The sequence below is a fragment of the Heteronotia binoei genome, chromosome 12 (assembly GCF_032191835.1).
Source record: "Heteronotia binoei isolate CCM8104 ecotype False Entrance Well chromosome 12, APGP_CSIRO_Hbin_v1, whole genome shotgun sequence".
In the NCBI taxonomy this organism is placed as follows: domain Eukaryota; kingdom Metazoa; phylum Chordata; class Lepidosauria; order Squamata; family Gekkonidae; genus Heteronotia; species Heteronotia binoei.
In genome coordinates this window covers 13334638-13354244 of record NC_083234.1, presented here as the reverse complement: position 1 = coordinate 13354244, position 19607 = coordinate 13334638, and the positions used below count along the sequence as shown (strand labels likewise).

Below are 19607 nucleotides of genomic sequence, written 5' to 3'. Positions count from 1 at the left end.
GGAACTGCAACTTCCCCCAGCTGGAAGACACCCTGGCCGACCGGTTCACGTGGGGCCTCCGCGACGAGAGGCTCCAGCAGAAGCTCTTCGCCAAAGAGGAGCTCACCCTCCAGAGCGCCTTCAGCGAAGCGGTGGCGTTCGAGAGGACCTCCAGGACCTTTCCCAAGACCCGGTCAGACGCCGTCCACCACGAGGAGCTGGACCACGACCGCATGGAGGAGAGAGAAGCCTACCAGCTGCGTCGCCCCGCCGGCCCACCCAACAGAGCGGCCCAACGCCCCCGAGCGGCCGATCGACCACCGGCGTCGGAGAGGGCTCCGGCCACCAAGTGCGCCAGCTGCGGCGACTCCCACGATCGGAGAGACTGCCAGTACCGGACCTGGGACTGCCGGAGCTGCGGGAAGACCGGCCACATCGCCAGGGCTTGCCGGGCCAAGCTCAACCGCTGGAGGCCGACCACGCACCACGAGTCAGCGGAGTTCCACTCAGCAGACTCCACGTCCCTACAGGTACTGAACTTGCCCCTCGCCACCCCCGATAAAATTAAAGTGGCAGTCCTCATCGAAGGAAACCCCTGCCAAATGGAGGTGGACTCAGGTTCCTCCATTTCCCTCATAGCGGAGGAGACCCTGAGGGAACTGTGCCCCCGGCAGCGGCTGCAACTACGGCCGGCGAACTTCATACTCCGGGACTTTCAGAAGAACCCGGTGCAAGTTGCGGGGTGGGCGCGGGTGCAAGTCGAGAGGGGGTCCTTCTACGGGCCGCTGGACATCCTGGTGGTAAAGCGCCAACTTGCCACCCTGCTAGGGCTGGATTGGTTCAAACCCTTGGGAATACGCGTGGAGGGGGTGCGGCAAACCCTAACGCCCAGCGGGTTCGGGGAGATTTGCAAAGAGTTCCCCGAAGTATTCGACGGGCCCCTGGGAAGCTACAAGGGGCCGGCCATCTCACTGCCCCTAGACCCCACAGTCAGGCCGATTCGGCTCAAGGCAAGGAGGGTTCCGTTCGCCTTGAAGCCCAAAATAGAGGCCGAACTAGACCGCCTTACAGCCCAGGGAGTCCTGGAGCCAGTGGACTACGCCCCCTGGGAGACCCCCATCGTAACCCCACTTAAGCCAAACGGGGAGGTGCGGATCTGTGCAGACTACAAATGCACGATAAACCGGGCACTGCAGGATAACCCCTACCCAGTGCCGGTGGTGAGCCACGTCCTGGCTGCCCTCGCGGGGTCTAAAATCTTCGGGAAGCTGGATCTGGCCCAGGCCTACCAACAGCTCCCGGTAGACAATAAGACGGCCGAGGCCCAGACGATAGTAACGCACAGGGGGGCCTTCCGGGTGAGGAGGCTACAGTTCGGGGTAAGCGTCGCTCCGGGGATCTTCCAGAGTATAATGGACGCTCTCCTTAAAGGGATCCCCGGAGTCCAGCCGTTCTTCGATGACGTTTAGTCGCCGCCCCGGACCCCGAAGAATTCGGCAACCGCCTAAGAGAGGTGCTCCGCCGGTTCCAGGCTGCGGGGCTCAAAGTCAAGAGGGAGAAGTGCCTGCTGGGGGTGCCGCGGGTGGAGTTCCTGGGGTTCGCCGTGGACGCAGCGGGAATCCACCCCACGGAAGAAAAGACACGGGCCATCGTGCAAGCTCCGGCCCCCACCTGCAAAGCGGAGCTACAAAGCTTCTTGGGGGTCCTTAACTTTTATCACTCTTTCCTCCCCCACAAGGCCGCCCTGGCAGAGCCCCTTCACCGCCTACTGGATAAAAAAGCCCCTTGGGTTTGGGGAAAACGACAAGCCGCCGCGTTTCAGGCGGTCAAGGACGTTCTGGTGTCCAACGCGGTGCTCCACCATTTTGACGAGGGCCTCCCCGTCATCTTGGCTTGCGATGCGTCGCCGTATGGGGTGGGAGCAGTCCTGGGGCACCAACTCCCGGACGGGAGGGAGGTGCCGGTAGCGTATTACTCCCGCACACTGACACCGGCAGAGCGCAATTACGCGCAGATAGACAAGGAGGCTCTGGCGATCGTGGCGGGGGTCCGCAAGTTCCATGAGTATCTGTATGGGCGGAGGTTCACCATAGCCACGGACCACAAGCCCCTCTTAGGTCTGCTGGCCCCAGATCGACAAACCCCCCAAATCCTGTCACAGCGCGTGTTGAGGTGGAATCAATTCCTCAACTCCTACACTTACACACTGGTACACTGGGCCGGCAAGGCTATGGGTCACGCTGACGCGCTCAGCCGCTTGCCGCTCCCGGAAATGGGTCCAGACCCCGCCCCCGCACACCAGGTCATGCTGATGGAGAGCCTCCCAGAGCCGCCCCTTCACGCAGCGGAGGTCGCCAAGGCCACCCAGAAACATAAGACACTTGCACGGGTGCTCGACTGGGTGGTGAGGGGGTGGCCAGAGGGGAACATGGGGGAAGATTTCAAACCCTATAAGGTCAGGAGGGAGGAACTAGCGGCCCACAAGGGGTGCCTACTATGGGGTAGTAGGGTGGTGATTCCGCCCCCGCTGCAAAGACGCATTCTAGAATCCCTCCATGAGACCCACCCTGGCATAGTACGTATGAAGGCCCTAGCCAGAAGCTACGTCTGGTGGCCGGGAATGGACGAGGAAATAGAGAGTTGGGTCCGCAGGTGCCAGACGTGCCAGGAGTCGCGGCCCGAGCCTCCCAGCGCCCCCGCCACTAGGTGGGAGTCCACCAGGAAACCATGGTCGAGACTCCACCTCGACTTCGCGGGGCCATTCCAGGGGCAGATCTTCATGATAATTGTGGACGCCTACACCAAATGGCTCGAGGTCATCCCCGTAGGGTCCACCTCGTCCGCAGCCGCAATCCGAGCATTACGCAGGGTCTTAAGCACACACGGTATCCCGGACACCATAGTCTCGGACAATGGGGCCGCTTTCACGTCCGCAGACTTCCAGGCGTTCCTCCAGCGATACCTTATTAGGCACATAAGGTCGGCCCCCTTCCACCCAGCCACCAACGGTCAGGCAGAGCGGATGGTCCGCACCACCAAGGAAGCCCTGGGCCGTATTGTACAGGGAGACTGGGACCACCGATTAGCGGCATTCCTATTCGACAATAGGATCACCCCCAACCCGGTCACCGGGGTTAGCCCGGCCGAGCTCCTCATGGGACGAAAGCTCATAACCCGGCTGGACAGACTACACCCTGACCGGGCGTCAGACACCCGCGAGAGCCCCGAGGTCCGGGACGCAGTCAGGGGTTTCTTCGCGGGCGACCCGGTTTACGCCCGGAACTACGCAAGGGGGCCCAATTGGGTGGCGGGCCGAGTGCTACGAGTCACCGGGTCCCGCCACTATGACATATCAACTGAGGGGGGCCAGGTACTACGGCGGCACATAGACCAATTGAGGCGCCGCACGCTACCAGAGGAACTGGCGGACACAGAAGAGGCAAGCGCCGGGGAGGAGCTCGCCGGGGACCGACCGGAGGACGCGGCCCCATCACCCATAACACCGGCCCAGGTAGCACCGGAACCGCCAGAGCCCGAAGGTGCCGAAGAACCAGTCCGTCCGCCACCGTCCGCACCAGGGGCCCCCGCAGCATCAGATGCGGTGGCGGCGCCTCCCCCACAGGACCTCCTCAGACGGTCCACCAGAGAGCGCCGACCTCCCGCATATCTGCAAGACTATGTTCATTAACTAGGGGGGGAGGGGTGTAGTGTATCAGTAAATAATATGCGACCGGGCGCAGGGGCAACTGGGCCGTCCCAGAAGCCCCAGCGCAGGGCGCGAATTTCCCCGCCTATCAACAGCTGTGGCGGGAAGTTCAACGGGTCAGGATTGGCCTGACCAACCCTGTAGGTTGTACCGGGGATTGTATATAAGTGGGACCCGGCCCGCGTGTTCTCCCTCTTGCAACGTGCTCCTAATAAACCATGTTGCCCTACTCTCGTCTCCGCTTCGAGTACGTTACAGAAGTACTTCCTTTTATCTGTTTTAACCTGACTGCTCAGCAATTTCATTGAATGCCCCGAGTTCTTGTATTGTGAGAAAGGGAGAAAAGGACTTCTTTCTCTACTTTCTCCATCCCATGCATAATCTTGTAACACTCTATCATGTCACCCCGCAGTTGACGTTTCTCCAAGCTAAAGAGCCCCAAGCGTTTTAACCTTCCTTCATAGGGAAAGTGTTCCAAACCTTTAATCATTCTAGTTGCCCTTTTCTGGACTTTTTCCAATGCTATAATATCCTTTTTGAGGTGCGGTGATCAGAATTGCACACAGTACTCCAAATGAGACCGCACCATCGATTTATACAGGGGCATTATGATACTGGCTGATTTTGTGACCTTCTTTGGAATATTGTGAGCAGTTCTAGTACCGTATTCAAAAGGGACAAAAGTACAGAAGAGAACAATCAAGGTGATTAACTGGCCGGAACCCTTTTTCTTTTAGAAAAGACTGAAGAGTCTGGGACTGGGGGTGAGGGGGCAGGATAAAGGTTTATGAAATTATACAGACAGGATTTTTTGTGGACAGACAAAACTTTTTGTCCCTCTCCCCAAAATACTAGAACTTGATGGCATCCAGTGAAACTGATGTGCAGTAGATTCAGAGCAGACAAAAGGAAATATTTATTTACTCTATAAGTCATTAAAACTCACTGCAGAGGATGTAGTGATGGCCGCAGCATAGATGTCTTTAAAGGGAGACTAGATAGGTTTGTGAAGGATAGGTCTAACTGGCGGCAAGCCATAGTGACTTAAGGGAACCTCCACATTTGGAGGCAGAAAACCTCTAAATTCCAGAGCCAGCAGGAAGCAACATCAGGGGAAGGCCTTGACCTCTGTGCTAGGGTTGCCAGTCCTCAGGTGGGGGCAGGGGATCCCCCGGTTTGGAGACCCTCCCCCTGCTTCAGGGTCGTCAGAAAGCGGGGGGAGGGGAGGGAAATGTCTGCTGGGAACTCTGTTATTCCCTATGGAGATTTATTCCCACAGAAAATCATGGAGAATTGATCAGCGGGTATCTGGGGCTCTGGGGGGGGGGCTGTTTTGTGGGGTAGAGGCACCAAATTTTCCGTATAGTATCTAGTGCCTCTCCCCAAAATACCCCCCAAGTTTCAAAAAGATTGGACCAGGGGGTCCAATTCTATGAGCCCCAAAAGAAGGTGCCCCTATCCTTCATTATTTCCTATGGAAGGAAGGAATTGAAAAGGTGTGCCGTCCCTTTAAATGTGATGGCCAGAACTCCCTTGGGAGTTCAATTATGCTTGTCACAGCCTTGATCTTGGCTCCACCCCCAAAGTCTCCTGGCCCCACCCCCAAAGTCTCCTGACTCCACCCCCAAAGTCTCCTGGCCCCACCCCCAAAGTCTCCTGACTCCACCCCCAAAGTCTCCTGACTCCACCCCCAAAGTCTCCTGACTCCACCCCCAAAGTCCCCAGATATTTCTTGAATTGGACTTGGCAACCCTACTCTGTGCCCTGTTTTTGGCCCTCCAGAGGAACTTGTTGGCCACCGTGTGAGCCAAGATGTTGGACTAGGTCGACCACTGGCTTGATCCAGCAAGACTCATATCCTTATTAAGTAACACCACCGGTCTATCTCATCCAGTACTCCACAGTCTCTGTCAGCTCTGCTTTTTGATATCTCCAATTTAGAAGGATAGAGATTGAACGCGGGACTTTATACATGCAAAGCATGTGCTCTTCCTCTGCCTTACGGCTCTGCCCATAAATCTGAGTCTGGTGCTGGGGAATCCGAAAGAGTTATTCAGTCCTGCAAATGGCTGGCACCTAAAAAAAGAGCAACACCAAGTTGGCATAAAATATGTCGCTGACACTTAAGCAAGGAACTAGAGATATTTTTGAGCTCTGAAAGAGCCGGTGGCTGCTGTGCCAACGCTAGGCCTTTTTGAGAAATCAATCTATACGCCTTGCTTGGTGCTTTCAAAATACACTCAATCACGTTGGATCCACTGCCTTCTAAGGGGATTTATGGCTCTTTAGGTTTTTCCATAACTGGCACACATTTATGCACATTGATTTGTTTCTTTTAGGGGTCCCAAATCCCCCGCTAGGCCTGGAGACCCCCGATTTGGAGCCTCCTCCTCCCGCTGGCCATAAAAGGGAAAGCGGGGGGGGGGAGGGGGAGAACGGCAGCCCTTCCCACCCAGCCCCGATCGCAGCAGCCAGAGCTCTTCCGTTTTCTCAGGCTGCTTCCCGCCCCCAGTCAGCTGGCCGGTGAAGGGAGGGGAGCCCAGCCACGCCCCCAAAGGACCATGTGCCTTTGCACCTCCGGAGGTGAGTGAGTTCTGTCTCCTGCATCAGATTTCCCAGAAAGGGGGGGGGCGGGGGGGGAGGGGGGTGGAGAGGGAAACGTCTTCTCATAGGGTATAATGGGGAATTGATCTGGAGGTTTCGGGGGCTCTGGGGGAGCTGTTTTTTGAGGTAGAGGCACCAAATTTTCAATATAGTATCTAGTGCCTCTCCCCAAAGTATCCCCCAAATTTCAAAACGATTGGACCAGGGGATCCAATTCTATGAGCCCCAAAAGAAGGTGCCCTTATCCTTCATTATTTCCTATGGAAGGAAGACATTTAAAAAGGTGTGCTGTCCCTTTAAATGTGATGGCCAGAACTCTCTTGGAGTTCAATTATGCTTGTCACACTCTTGTTCCTGGCTCCGCCCCAAAGTCTCCTGGCTCCACCCCCAAAGTCTCCTGGCTCCACCCCCAAAGTCCCCAGATATTTCTTGAATTGGACTTGGCAACCCTAGTTTCTTTACAAGAACTGAGTCAGAACTGAAGGGCTTCGGCTCCTCCTCCCTTGCAGAAATTTTGCTCTGTTAGTGTCTTTAGCGCAAAGTTCAAATAAAGCGTTTGGTCCTTCTGTCATAGTCTCTCTTTTTTCAGGCAGATTTTCTTAGAAGCTTTATTCTAACATTCGTATTCGGTGTTTCTTAAACGCGTTATCGGAGGCCTTTAAACATTCCAAGTGCTTTCTAATCCACCCTCTGCCGTCACGTTTAACCTTAGCAACATTTCTACGTCATTTTCTTAGAAACGAATCCTCTTCACGGTGATCTGGAACTTAGCAGCTGAATCGTCAGATTTGGTCTTGTGCTCTCTGACTGCATAGAGCAAGGGGTCCCCAGACTTTTTGAGCCTGCAGCCACCTTTGGGATCCTGACACTGGATGGTGGGTGCGGCCAAAATGTTGCTGCCATAGGAGGGGATAGTCAACCCAAAAAACGCCGAGCAAGTTTATGCATAACTCTCAAGAGTAATCTTTCAGCTTTACAGGCAGAAATGCTGCTTAACAGGATGCCTTTTAAAAGGAACATATTGTTTACAGATGTTTTCTTGCACAGACAGAGCTTACCTTCAGTCACGCAGGGAAGATCCTTGTGCTGTGTTGGCAGGAGCAGTCAAAGCGATTAAAAAAAAAAAATCTGCACAACCAAGTATTCTAAAATGGCCAGTCAGAAGCCCTGCTGGGCAGAAGCCAACCTGACCCCTCTATTTTCTAAAAACACTTGGTGGGAACCAGGAAAGATGGTGGTAGACATCATGGCTACAAGCATAGACAGCTTCAAGGGGGAGGATTGGATAAACATGTGGAGCAGAGTCTGGGGTAGCAATGCTCTGTAGTCTTGGTGCTTGGGAGGGCTTCTGGAATTCTGGCCCCACTGGTGGACCTCTTGATGGCACCTGGGTTTTGGCCACTGTGTAACAGAGTGTTGGACTGGATAGACCAGGGGCGTCAAACTCCTTTGTCATGAGGGCCGGATCTGACATAAATGAGACCTTGTTGGGCTGGGCCATGTCGGGCTAGGCCATGTGTGTACCTATTTAAGATTAGGTAGCAGAGATATAAACTTTATAAAGGACTCAGGCAAACACAATTAAATATATATTTTTAAAAAACTTAAAAAACATGCTTAAAACATTAGCACTCATTGGTCTTACAGGTGCTTTCTTTGTATTGCTCCCACGGGATCCAGGGAACTGGGCAAAGGAAGGTCTGGCTCTTTCCTTCTTTCCCCAGGGGACCAGGAGGAAAAGGAGCCTCAGCCAATAGAAGGAAGAGAGGATTGGCTCAGTAGCTCTGCTGTGCAATTGAGAGAGCCTGAAAAACAAGCTCCGACTCCCCCCTTCCTCCTCAAAGAAGGAGTCTCAGCTAATAGAGAAAATAGAGGTTTTGCTCTGTAGCTCCTGTGCAATTGAGCAAGCCTTGCAAAGCAAGCCGTTATGCAGAAGGAAGCAAGATGTAGGGAGAAGGAAGCAAATGACAGCCAGTTGCTCGGGGGCCTGATAGGAGACCTCTGGGGGCCTGATTCGGCCCCCAAACTGCATGTTTGACACCCCTGGGATAGACCACTGGCCTTATCCAACATGGCATCTCCTATGTTCTTATGTTGGAGACTCCTGGCATAGAAACGCCTCTTGGTGCTGGCTCTAAAGTGAGATCTGTGACCTGTGGGAAATCAGTCACTGCAAGCATCAGACATTCATTTATTATATTCATATTCTGATCAGCTCTTCCGTACCTGCTTATCCTCGATATTGCTGTATCTTCAGGTGGCTTTCAGGTTGCCAGCACCTGCTGTATGGCTTCCCATAGACCTTTTAGGAAGAGAAATGTGAAGGCAGCGGGGACCGCCCCCCCCCCAAAAGGTGAAAGAACCTGTTTCTCTCCCAAAGGACTTAAATATTTTTCTAATGGGATATGGGAAAATTAGGGGTGTGCTGAAAATCCACCCCATCATATGCATTTTTCTTTCCCTTTCAGAATGACTGAAATGTTCTTAAAAGCAAGGTCTTGCTCAAAATGTGTAGTGTGAAAATCTGTATACAGTATAGTCTACAGTAGTAGATAACAATTATTCTTATGTACGGTATATTGTACTGTAGATATCTACAACAGATTTTCAAGAATATATTGCCAACAATTCATATGCTGTAACATGTCTAATGACAATACATTATTAAAGAGTTCACTGTTTTCAGCATTACAAATTACCTGATAGCTGAGTATGCTGGTAGTCCTACTTTCAAATCTTATCTGGGAGATCCGGGTTTGATTCCCCACTCCTCCACTTGCACCTGCTGGAATGGCCTTGGGTCAGCCATACTTATCACAGAGCTTGTCCTTGAAAGGGCCGCTTCTGGGAGAGCTCTCTCAGCCCCACCTACCTGTTGTGGGGGGAGGGAGAGGAGAGAGGCAAAGGAGATTGTGACCACTCTGAGACTCTGTGATTCAGAGTATAGGGCGGGATATAAATCCAGTACCTTCATCATCTTCTTCTTTTTGTGACTTTAGAAGAAAATTTCTGTCGAGTTTCCTTTGTTTACGATACAGTTTGTTTCAGCCTTACATTTTTTACTTTTTTATACCTCTCAGATGGCAAAATTAAGGTACATGTGCTTAGGGTGCAGCATCTTACAACTCTCATAAGAACATAAGGAGACCGCTCTGTCGAATTAGGCCAGTGGTTCATGTAATCCAGCATCCTGTCTCACACAGTGACCAACCATTTCCTCTGGACTCCAACAACGGCACAGAGGCCAAAGTCTTCCCCTGATGCTACCTCCTAGCATTGGGATGCAGAGGTTGACTGCTTCTTCTGGACATGGAACGTGTAAATTTTATTATAGCAAACTAAGCCATATATATTTTTTAAATTTTATAAATATGGCAAATGGTACAATTTTATATACTAATCAATTTCATATTGTTAGGGTTTGTAGAATCTTTCGGGATCAAGTGCCGTGTTCTACTGGAGAAAGTTTTCCTTCCAGACGTTTCGTTCTCGGCTGCGGAGAACATCCTCAGTGGCGTTGCAGCCGGAGCAGGCGCTCAGACCTTCTTGGCTGCTGTGCATTGAGCGGAGCCAGGGCTGCTGGAGAGCTGCTATTTCTAGGCTGGAGAGGTGTGACGAAAGGGCAATTGGTTTGTGGACGTTCCCATTGTTTGGTGGGGCTTCCTGGAAGGGTAGTGATAAGGAAACTGGCTGTTGAATGTGACCATTGTTCTGTGTTAATTGCTGGGAGGGTTGGAAGGGGTTTAAAGATAAGGAAGATGGTTGTTGACTGTGCTGATTGTTCTGTGGAATTTGCTGGTTGTTCTGAGACTTTCTGAGACCCCTTCCAACCCTCCCAGCAATTAACATAGAACAATGGTCACATTCAACAGCCAGTTTCCTTATCACTACCCTTCCAGGAAGCCCCACCAAACAATGGGCACGTCCACAAACCAATTGCCCTTTCATCACACCCCCTCCAGCCTAGAAATAGCAGCTCTCCAGCAGCCCTGGCTCCATTCAATGCACAGCAGCCAAGAAGGTCTGAGCGCCTGCTCCGGCTGCAACGCCACTGAGGATGTTCTCCGCAGCTGAGAACGAAACGTCTGGAAGGAAAACTTTCTCCAGTAGAACACGGCACTTGATCCCTAAAGATTCTACAAACCCTAATGATGTTACCAGCCATGAAAACCTGAAATCTTTGATAATTTTATATTGTTTTATTATTAACTTTTTTGGTTCATCGGAAAGTAAATATTAGGTATTTCCCCCCCCCCCAAAAAAATTTCCATTTATCCCCTCCGATTTCTCCCCCTTCCAGAATAAAAGTTTTTGGATATTTTACATCTCTAGTTGGGACAACTGGCAGCGTGGAAGCTGGTGTGATGGTAAAAAAGGTAAAAGTAGTCCCCTGTGCAAGCACCGAGTCATTACCAACCCATGGGATGATGACACATCATGACGTTTTCTTGACAGACTTTTTGTTATGGGGTGGTTTGCCTTTGACTTCCCCAGTCATCTACACTTTACCCCCAGCAAGCTGATTACTCATTTTACCAACCTCTGAAGGATGGAAGTAGGGTTAGAACGGATAAAAGGAAGTCCTTCTTCACCCAAAGAGTGATTAACATGTGGAATTCACTGCCACAGGAGGTGGTGGCAGCTACAAGCATAGCCAGCTTCAAGAGGGGTTTGGATAAAAATATGGAGCAGAGGTCCATCAGTGGCTATTAGCCACAGCATATTATTAAAACTGTTTGGGGCAGTAATGCTCTGCATTCTTGATGCTTGGGGGTAGAAGGACTTCTAGTCCCACTTGTGAACCTCTTTTCTTTTTTGGCCACTGTATGACACAGAGTGTTGCACTGGATGGGCCACTGGCCTGATCCAACATGGCTTCTCTCTTATGTGACACAGAGTGTTGGACTGGATGGGCCATTGGCCTGATCCAACATGGCTTCTCTTATGTGACACAGAGTGTTGGACTGGATGGGCCATTGGCCTGATCCAACAAGGCTTCTCTTATGTGACACAGAGTGTTGGACTGGATGGGCCATTGGCCTGATCCAACATGGCTTCTCTTATGTTCTTATGTGACACAGAGTGTTGGACTGGATGGGCCATTGGCCTGATCCAACATGGCTTCTCTTATGTTCTTATGTGATGCAGAGTGTTGGACTGGATGGGCCAGTGGCCTGATCCAACATGGCTTCTCTTATGTTCTTATGTGACACAGAGTGTTGAACTGGAGGGGCCACTGGCCTGATCCAACATGGCTTCTCTTATGTGACTCAGGGTGTTGGACTGGATGGGCCATTGGCCTGATCCAACATCTTATGTTCTTATGTTCTAACCTTGAGCCAACTACCTGAAACCCAGCTTCTGCCAGGATCGAACTCAGGTCGTGAGCTGAGCTTGGGCTGCAGTACTGCAGCTTACCACTCTGCACCACTTTTCTGATCCATCCTTGCAGCAGGTCTCTGATGGAAGTTAAGCCTACTTTGTTTCAGATAGAGAATTGATTCTGAGAATAATTAAGGTAATCATGTTTTTAGCATTCTATCACTATGAAAATTCTGTTTATAATTTCTCTTTTGTAGACAGAGGACTGAAGCTGCGAGGTAGTGATACGCCTGTGGTTATCCAGTTGGAATGAAAGGATTTGAACCCCAGAACTTGTAGCTTAAGTTCACCATTTACTTCACCTGACCAAACTGTTATGGTCACAGTGAATTAACAATTATTTTGGTCTGGGTTTAGAGTCCAGTCCTAATTACACAGAATCAGAGTCTCTGCTGGCATAAAACCATGACAATCTATTCAAATGAAGACGCTGCTGCCAACTGTAGCAAAAGAGGACTTGGTTTGCATTTGCTGTTAAGGTCCTAGAAGTGAACTGGTAGAAGAAGCAAATGAGCATCCTGTTAAAAATAACTAAACAGAGTAGAAAAGAATGAAAGGAGCTTGTATGTTCTTTCACCGTGTGAAAAGCCCATTGTGCCGTCTTTTCTTAAAAAAACCCCATCGAAACATGGTTAAGTAGTTGTTCTGGCTAGATGCGCCGCTGACCTAAATAGAGGGTTGGTCCCACCTCCCTTGTTATTACCGTGATCTTTCTCTCTCCGCATAAACTCTGAAACGGCGAAGCGATTCTGGGATGAGTTAATAGAACCAGAAATCTTAGTAATGGCACCCATGGAGCTTGGAGGCAGCTTGCGACCCTCATCAATACATTAATGCCTCCAGAAGTCAACTCCGGGGCTGGATCCTAAGGGGAAAATAATATCCCTTTAGAGCTATTGCAAATTAACTAGCTTGGAAATCAAAACTCATAAAACATTCATTAGAACAACGGGCTCCGAAGTATCTTAGTCATCATTTTGGAGTCTCACCTAACCTGCATAAGAGCCGAACTTGGCAACGCCCCAGGGACGAATATTCTAATATGGAACAAGGGAGGGAATTAGCTACAGAGGAATCTGAAATCCTCACTTCAGGTGCCTCTTGGGGTTCTCGGAAGCCGAAGGCTCGTAATGGACAGCAGGTGTGGCTGAACAATTAAAAGGAATAAAGCAATTATATTCGAATTGATCTAATCTTCCGCTCCCACTGGGATCTGGAGAGATATCTTACTAGAATTACCCCCCGTTTTATCAATAGAGAGGCATTCTGGGAAAGTGCATTTGAAATGACAAAACCCCTGAACTTCATTTGCATGTGAGTGGGGCTGGTCAAAGGAAAGAGGCCACCAAAAAACTGCTTCCCCAGTGCCAGCAAGTGGAGCAAAGAGAACAGGCGAGTTGTGGTATCAAAGGCACCTCCCTCACCCGAAGTGGGTCCTGTTAATCCGTTGGCAGGGGGATTTGTTTGCATTTTTATTGTGAAGACTGATTAAAATGACCAAAAAAAAAAAAAAAAATTAACTTGGATGCACAGAGCTGGATGCAAAATGTTTAGTCATGGGAAGGAGGCCCAAAGACATAATAATAAAAAAGAGAGAGGAAAATGAGGACTGATTTGTAACTCCCTTTGACGATCTCTGTGCATCTCATCGCACACAATATTTAGTACTATGGTGACTCAGGCCTGACAGCTCATTGGAAAAGCAAAACTCTTCAAGGCCTATTTATGCACTCCTTAGGTACATCGCTCGTGTTGCCACTTCTTTACTGGCCCTGTGCCCGCGTTCTTAGTAGTAGCGTGACGTGCAGAATTTAAGTGCGGTTTCCTTTGATGTGCAAAAATGTGAAGTGAGATAAAATCATGGAGGAAAGCCTCCGTGGATTAATTGCTGATCAGCAGAACAATGTGATCTGGGTTTAGAGTCCGGCTGCTTATTTTCTTAAGCCAGTTTGGTGTAGTGGTTAACTGTGCGGACTCTTATCTGGGAGAACCGGGTTTGATTCCCCACTCCTCCACTTGCACCTGCTAGCATGGCCTTGGGTCAGCTATAGCTCTGGCAGAGGTTGTCCTTGAAAGGGCAGCTGCTGTGAGAGCCCTCTCAGCCCCACCCACCTCACAGGGTGTCTGTTGTGGGGGAGGAAGGTAAAGGAGATTGTGAGCCGCTCTGAGATTCTTCGGAGTGGAGGGCGGGGTATAAATCCAGTATCTTCATCTACCTCACAGGGTGTCTGTTGTGGGGGAGGAAGGTAAAGGAGATTGTGAGCCGCTCTGAGACGCTTCGGAGTGGAGGGCGGGATATAAATCCAATATCTTCATCTACCTCACAGGGTATCTGTTGTGGGGGAGGAAGATAAAGGAGATTGTGAGCCACTCTGAGACTCTGAAATTCAGAGTGGAGGGCGGGATATTAATCCAATGTTGTCTTCTTAATGAGGTAATTCTTCCTATACGCCCCTAAAGGGATCACTTGTCTGAATGATGGATCATGATCCCAAAGAGGCCACATAGAAAATAATCAGCAACTCACATGCCTACGGTTGTGTCAGAAAGCTCTTTGGAGCACCCAATAGCATCCCTCCCCCCTTTCTGGTTTTAAATCCGCGAGTACAAAATGGCTGAATGAAATCTTTCATATTGGACAGCTGTTTAGAGTGTTGGGATTCTTGCCTCTACCCCTGACCCCAGATCTTTGTGTTCATATTGTTGCCAGGTGCCCCCTATCCACCAGTGGGACATGAGGGCAAGGGCTGCCAGATCCAGGTTGGGAAACTCCTGGAGATCTGGGGGTGGAGCCTGGAGAAGACAGGGACCTCAGTGGGTGGAGTCCACCCTCCAAAGCATCAATTCCACCCCCCCGGGGAAACTGATTTCTGTAGCCTGGAGATGAGCTGTATCACAGAAGAGAAACAAGATGAAGAACAGAAGCTAATAATGAAAAGTATATGCAGCCGCTATAACAACGAAGAGTTAACAATTTTTAAAAATGAAACAACACCACAAAAAAGTTATTTAAATTGACATGTGCCAAAGCAGCCATGGACATGGGTTCCTCCAGTGTTTTCCAGAGCTTTGAAGCTTTTTTTTTTTTTTTTTAAAGATTTCATTAGTTGTCTGACTTCTCTTTATTCACTCCTGCGAAAGGAAGCTCAGATTCAATTATTCGCGGGAGCCTCTTTGTTTTTCCTGTGGGTAGCCTGTAAATAAATATGAAAAGGCCTGTGTTCTTTTGATGACTTCCCTACTGCTTGTGAAAGCTTGTTGGCCTTTCAACAAAATGCAGTCACGCTCAGAAGGGTTCCCCTTGTCGCTGTCAAGAAGGTGGGATATGACATCAAACGTTTGAAAACGGGAAGACAGATCAAAACTTTTTTGTGGAGAGCGCTCTGTAGAACAGGGTCTCCCTGCCCTGGAAGCCAGTGCTGTCAGTCGGTTCCGCCATATTACTGGAATACCCATGACATGTACTCTCGCAGCTTGCCTGAAAAAAAACTAGTATAGCTTCACTTGCAGAGGCTGGTTTGTCATTTACAGTTGCTGAGATTCAGAGACGCAGATTCTTGGTTTTCACGATGTGGCTAGAACAGAAACGACAGTGCTTTAGGGAGATAGATTCATGTTGGTAGTCACATTGGGCTGAAGACATATGAACATACGAAGCTGCCTTATACTGAATCGGACCCTTGGTCCATCAAAGTCAGTGTTGTCTTCTCAGACTGGCAGCGACTCTCCAGGGTCTCAAGTGGAGGTTTTTCATGCCTACTTTCTTGGACCCTTTTTAGTTGGAGATGCCGGGGATTGAACCTGGGACCTTCTGCTTACCGAGCAGATGCTCTACCACTGAGCCACCGTCCCTCCCCATAAAACATATTGTAATTTTTAATGTTTTAATCGCATATGATTTAAAAAAAAATGTTTTCATCTCATATGCGTGTGTTAATGTGCTGTTGTATGCTGCCCTGAGCCCCGTTGTAGGAAATGGGCAGTAGAAAAATAGAATACAACCAGGGGTTTTTTTTGTAGCAAGAAGCCCTTTGCAGATTAGGCCACGCACCTCTGATGTAGCCAATCCTCCGAGACCTTACAGTAGGCCCTGTAAGAAGAGCCCTGTAAGCTACGTAACAGGCGGGTGGCCTAATATGCAAAGGAGTTTTTGCTGCAAAAAGCCCTGAATATAACAAATAAATAAATGAATATTGAGTTCAGTGACACCTTTAAGACCAACAAAGTTTAATTCTGGGTATATGCATGCACAGGGCTATTTTTGAAGAAAAAGCTCAGCAGGAGTTCATTTGCATATTAGCCCACACCCCCTGACATCACCATTGTCTCACACAAGGCTTTTTTTGTAGAAAAAGCCCAGCAGGAATTCATTTGCATAGCAGGCCACACCCCCTGACACCAAGCCAGCCGGAACTGTGTTCCTGTGCGTTCCTGCTCAAAAAAAGCCCTGCGCATGGACATGAAAACTTATACCCAGAATTAGACTTTGTTGGTCTAAAACGTGCCACTGGACTCGAAACTTTGTTCTAGAGGTCTAGGGGTTTGTCGGCACTGGCATTCATGGTCTAGGGATCAGAGTCGGAATATTTGCTAGCGTTTGAGACAGACACAGTTGTGTCCATTCGTGTTGGTAGGTCTCATATCCTGAAATGAAATTTAATAAAGGCTGTGTTCCTCATTGAACCAGATGTGCACAGGTTATATGTTTCTTAGTTGGTTTCCATAACAAGCTTAGGAGAATGGTGTGTGGAGTGAAATGCATGCTAGATGCCAAATGCTTTCAGAAAATCAAAAATATCAACCCCAAACTCTCTCTTTTCATTTGGAGTTGCCTGGAGTTAGGAAGCGGTTTTCTGTATGGATAGGCTATTGTTTATCTTCTTTCTTTTCCCAAAGGCTTCTCTCGGTAGCTGCAGCACTAGGGGTGTGTGTGCAACATCTCCTTTACAATATTAATATCTAAAACCCAGAAAGCTAAGATTCTTTGTGTGTTATTTGTTGGCTGTCAGATTATTTCCATTTCTGTTGCAGTTCTCCGCTAGAGAACTGGATTTTATGTGTTAAAGTAAATCATGAAATAAGTTGGAAGAACATCGGTGGATCCTTCTCCTTGACTCCCCGTTCTCCGTATGGTTCATTAGCCGCTTAAGTGTAGTCTCACAGTGGCTCAAATCCTAAACAGAGTTAAATGCAGTATGTTGTTGAAGACTTTCACAGCCGGAGTTCATTAGTTGTAGATTTTCCAGGATGCATGGCCGTGGTCTTGGTATTGTGAGACCTGACGTTTTGCCAGCAACTGTGATTGACATCCTTAGAGGTATAACCCAGAAAACCAGTCCTCTGAAACAAGCCACAGGACATACTCATCCATTTTGATGTGGTACCTCTGTTTACCAAGGTTCCGGTAAAAGACACACTTGCACTTGTTAATCAGATTTTTCTAGAGGACCTAGTAGCCTCATTCCACCACTGTTTGACAACAAGTTACTTCCAATGGGATAACGAATTCTATGAACAAACGGATGGTTTTGCCATGGGAAGTCCTCTCAGCCTGGTTATAGCAAACTTCTACATGAAACATTTTGAAAAAACAGCTTTAGAATCTGCACCCCACAAACCTACAGTCTGTTTTCGGTTTGTAGAACCCAGCCCTTTATTATTTGGAGCCACGGTGAGATAGAATGGATGGAGTTTTTAGACCACCTCAATAATATCCACCCGAACATACAATTCACCATGGAAAAAGAAATCAAGGGTAAACTCCCATTTCTAGACATCATGGTCATCCACAAAGCTAACCTTCAATTAGGTCACAAGGTCTACAGAAAATGAACTCCAATCACCACCCTCAACAAAAAAGAGGCATAATCAAACTTTAGTAGACCATGCAAGGCATATATGTGAACTACATTTTCTCAATGATGAACTAAATCATCTAAACCATGCACTTCAAGCAAATGACTACTCCGAGAATGAAATCAGAAGAGTGATTAAACGAACAACTGAAGAAAAACAGTCTCCCACAATATATCAAAGGAATCTTGCCATATATCAAAGGAATCACTGATCAGATGGGAAAACTTATGAAGAAACACAATGTACAAACAGTATTCAGACCCACCAGAAAAATACAACAGATGCTACAATCAGCAAAAAGACAGAAGAGACCCCTTCACTTCTGCAGGAGTATACTGCAAACCCTGCAGTTGTGGACAGGTTTACATTGGGACCACACAATGTAGCATCCAGACAAGAATAAAAGAATATGACACTGCAGACTTGGCCAACCTGAAGAATCAACATTGGCTGAACATAGCCTAACTCAAACAGGACACAGTATCTTATTCCAAGACACTGTAATCATAGAATCATAGAGTTGGAAGGGACCTCTAGGGTCATCTAGTCCAATCCCTGCACAATGCAGGAAACTCGCAAACACCTCCCCCTAAATTCACAGGATCTTCATTGCTGTCAGATGGCCATCTAGCCTCTGTTTAAAAACCTCCAAGGAAGGAGAGCCCACCACCTCCCGAGGAAGCCTGCTCCACTGAGGAATCGCTCTAATGGTCAGGAAGTTCTTAATGTTGAGCCGGAAACTCTTTTGATTTAATTTTAACCCATTGGTTCTGGTCCTACCTTCCGGGGCCACAGAAAACAATTCCACACCATCCTCTATATGACAGCCCTTCAAGTACTTGAAGACGGTGATCATATCACCTCTCAGCTGCCTCCTCTCCAGGCTAAACATCCCCAGCTCCTTCAACCTTTCCTCATAAGACTCGGTCTCCAGGCTCCTCACCATCTTCGTCGCCCTCCTCTGGACCTGTTCCAGCTTGTCTATATCCTTCTTAAAATGTGGTGCCCAGAACTGAACACAATACTCCAGATGAGGTCTTACCAGAGCAGGACAACACATCTAATTACCGTGTTAGATCACACAGGGAGGGCATTGAAATCCATAAACATAAACACAATTTCAACAGGAAGGAAGAGAGTTTAACAGTGGCTTCCAGTCCTGAAAAACACAAAATACACTACAGCTTACAACAGCACTACAGATAAGATTAGAATTTCAATAGCCAATCCATATACAAAAGAACCTTCTCAGGAAAGCTCTCCCATTAGCATGTCACAGCCTGGGAAGCTCCTACAAGATAATGACTCAGCCCTACCCCACCTTCCTGAGTAGACATAAATTACCTGCCTACCATCTTCTTCTCACTTCGACACAGAGAACTCCAGTTTTCTGGGTTATACCTCTGAGGATGCCAGTCACAGTTGCTGGCGAAACGTAAGATCTCACAAGACCCAAGACCATGGCTCTGCAGCCTGGAAAATCTACAACTACCTTTAGAGTTACATGCACTTCAACCCGGGGCTTTTTTTTTGGTAGAAAAAGCACAGCAGGAACTCATTTGCATATTAGGCCACACCCCTTGACACCAAGCCAGCCGGAACTGCATTCCTGTGCGTTTCAGCTCAAAAAAAAGCCCTGCTTCAACCCATTGAAATCAGTGGGTGTCAGAAGGCTGAATACTGTCTTAAGATTGTAGTTAGCAATACTACAGCAAACTACTACAATATGAACAGAAAGGATTTAATACATTGCATTTGCCATAGGCAACTACAGGTCTTTTCCCCGGTGATCTGGGACACCAGCTACCTCTGATATCACGGGTATAAAGGGAAAAGCTCTATATTTATAGAAGGACATATTTTATTCAGTACATTCAAAAAACAAACAACCCCCCCCCCCAACAGGATATCCTTTGACCATGTTTGTTTGTCACCCTCTTTTTTGATTTTCTTCCTCTTATTTTACAATCAGAAATTGCATAGAAATCAGGAAATTAAACTCTCCCATGGGAAAAAAAACCCTCACATCTGCAGAGTTGCTTCTAAGAAGGATTTCCTGACCATTGACTAGTTCTGTCCT

The 19607-nt window shown here is 48.6% G+C and overlaps 1 long non-coding RNA gene across 1 annotated transcript in view; it reads left to right on the top strand.

The window, feature by feature from the left end:
- The window catches only part of LOC132580758 (uncharacterized), a 29073-nt gene extending 16771 nt beyond the window's left edge, over nt 1–12302 (top strand). Inside the window, exon 3 of the long non-coding RNA XR_009556080.1 lies at nt 11869–12302. This is a non-coding gene — a long non-coding RNA (uncharacterized LOC132580758). The remainder of the gene's footprint in view (nt 1–11868) is intronic.
- Nucleotides 12303–19607: the final 7305 nt, after the last annotated feature.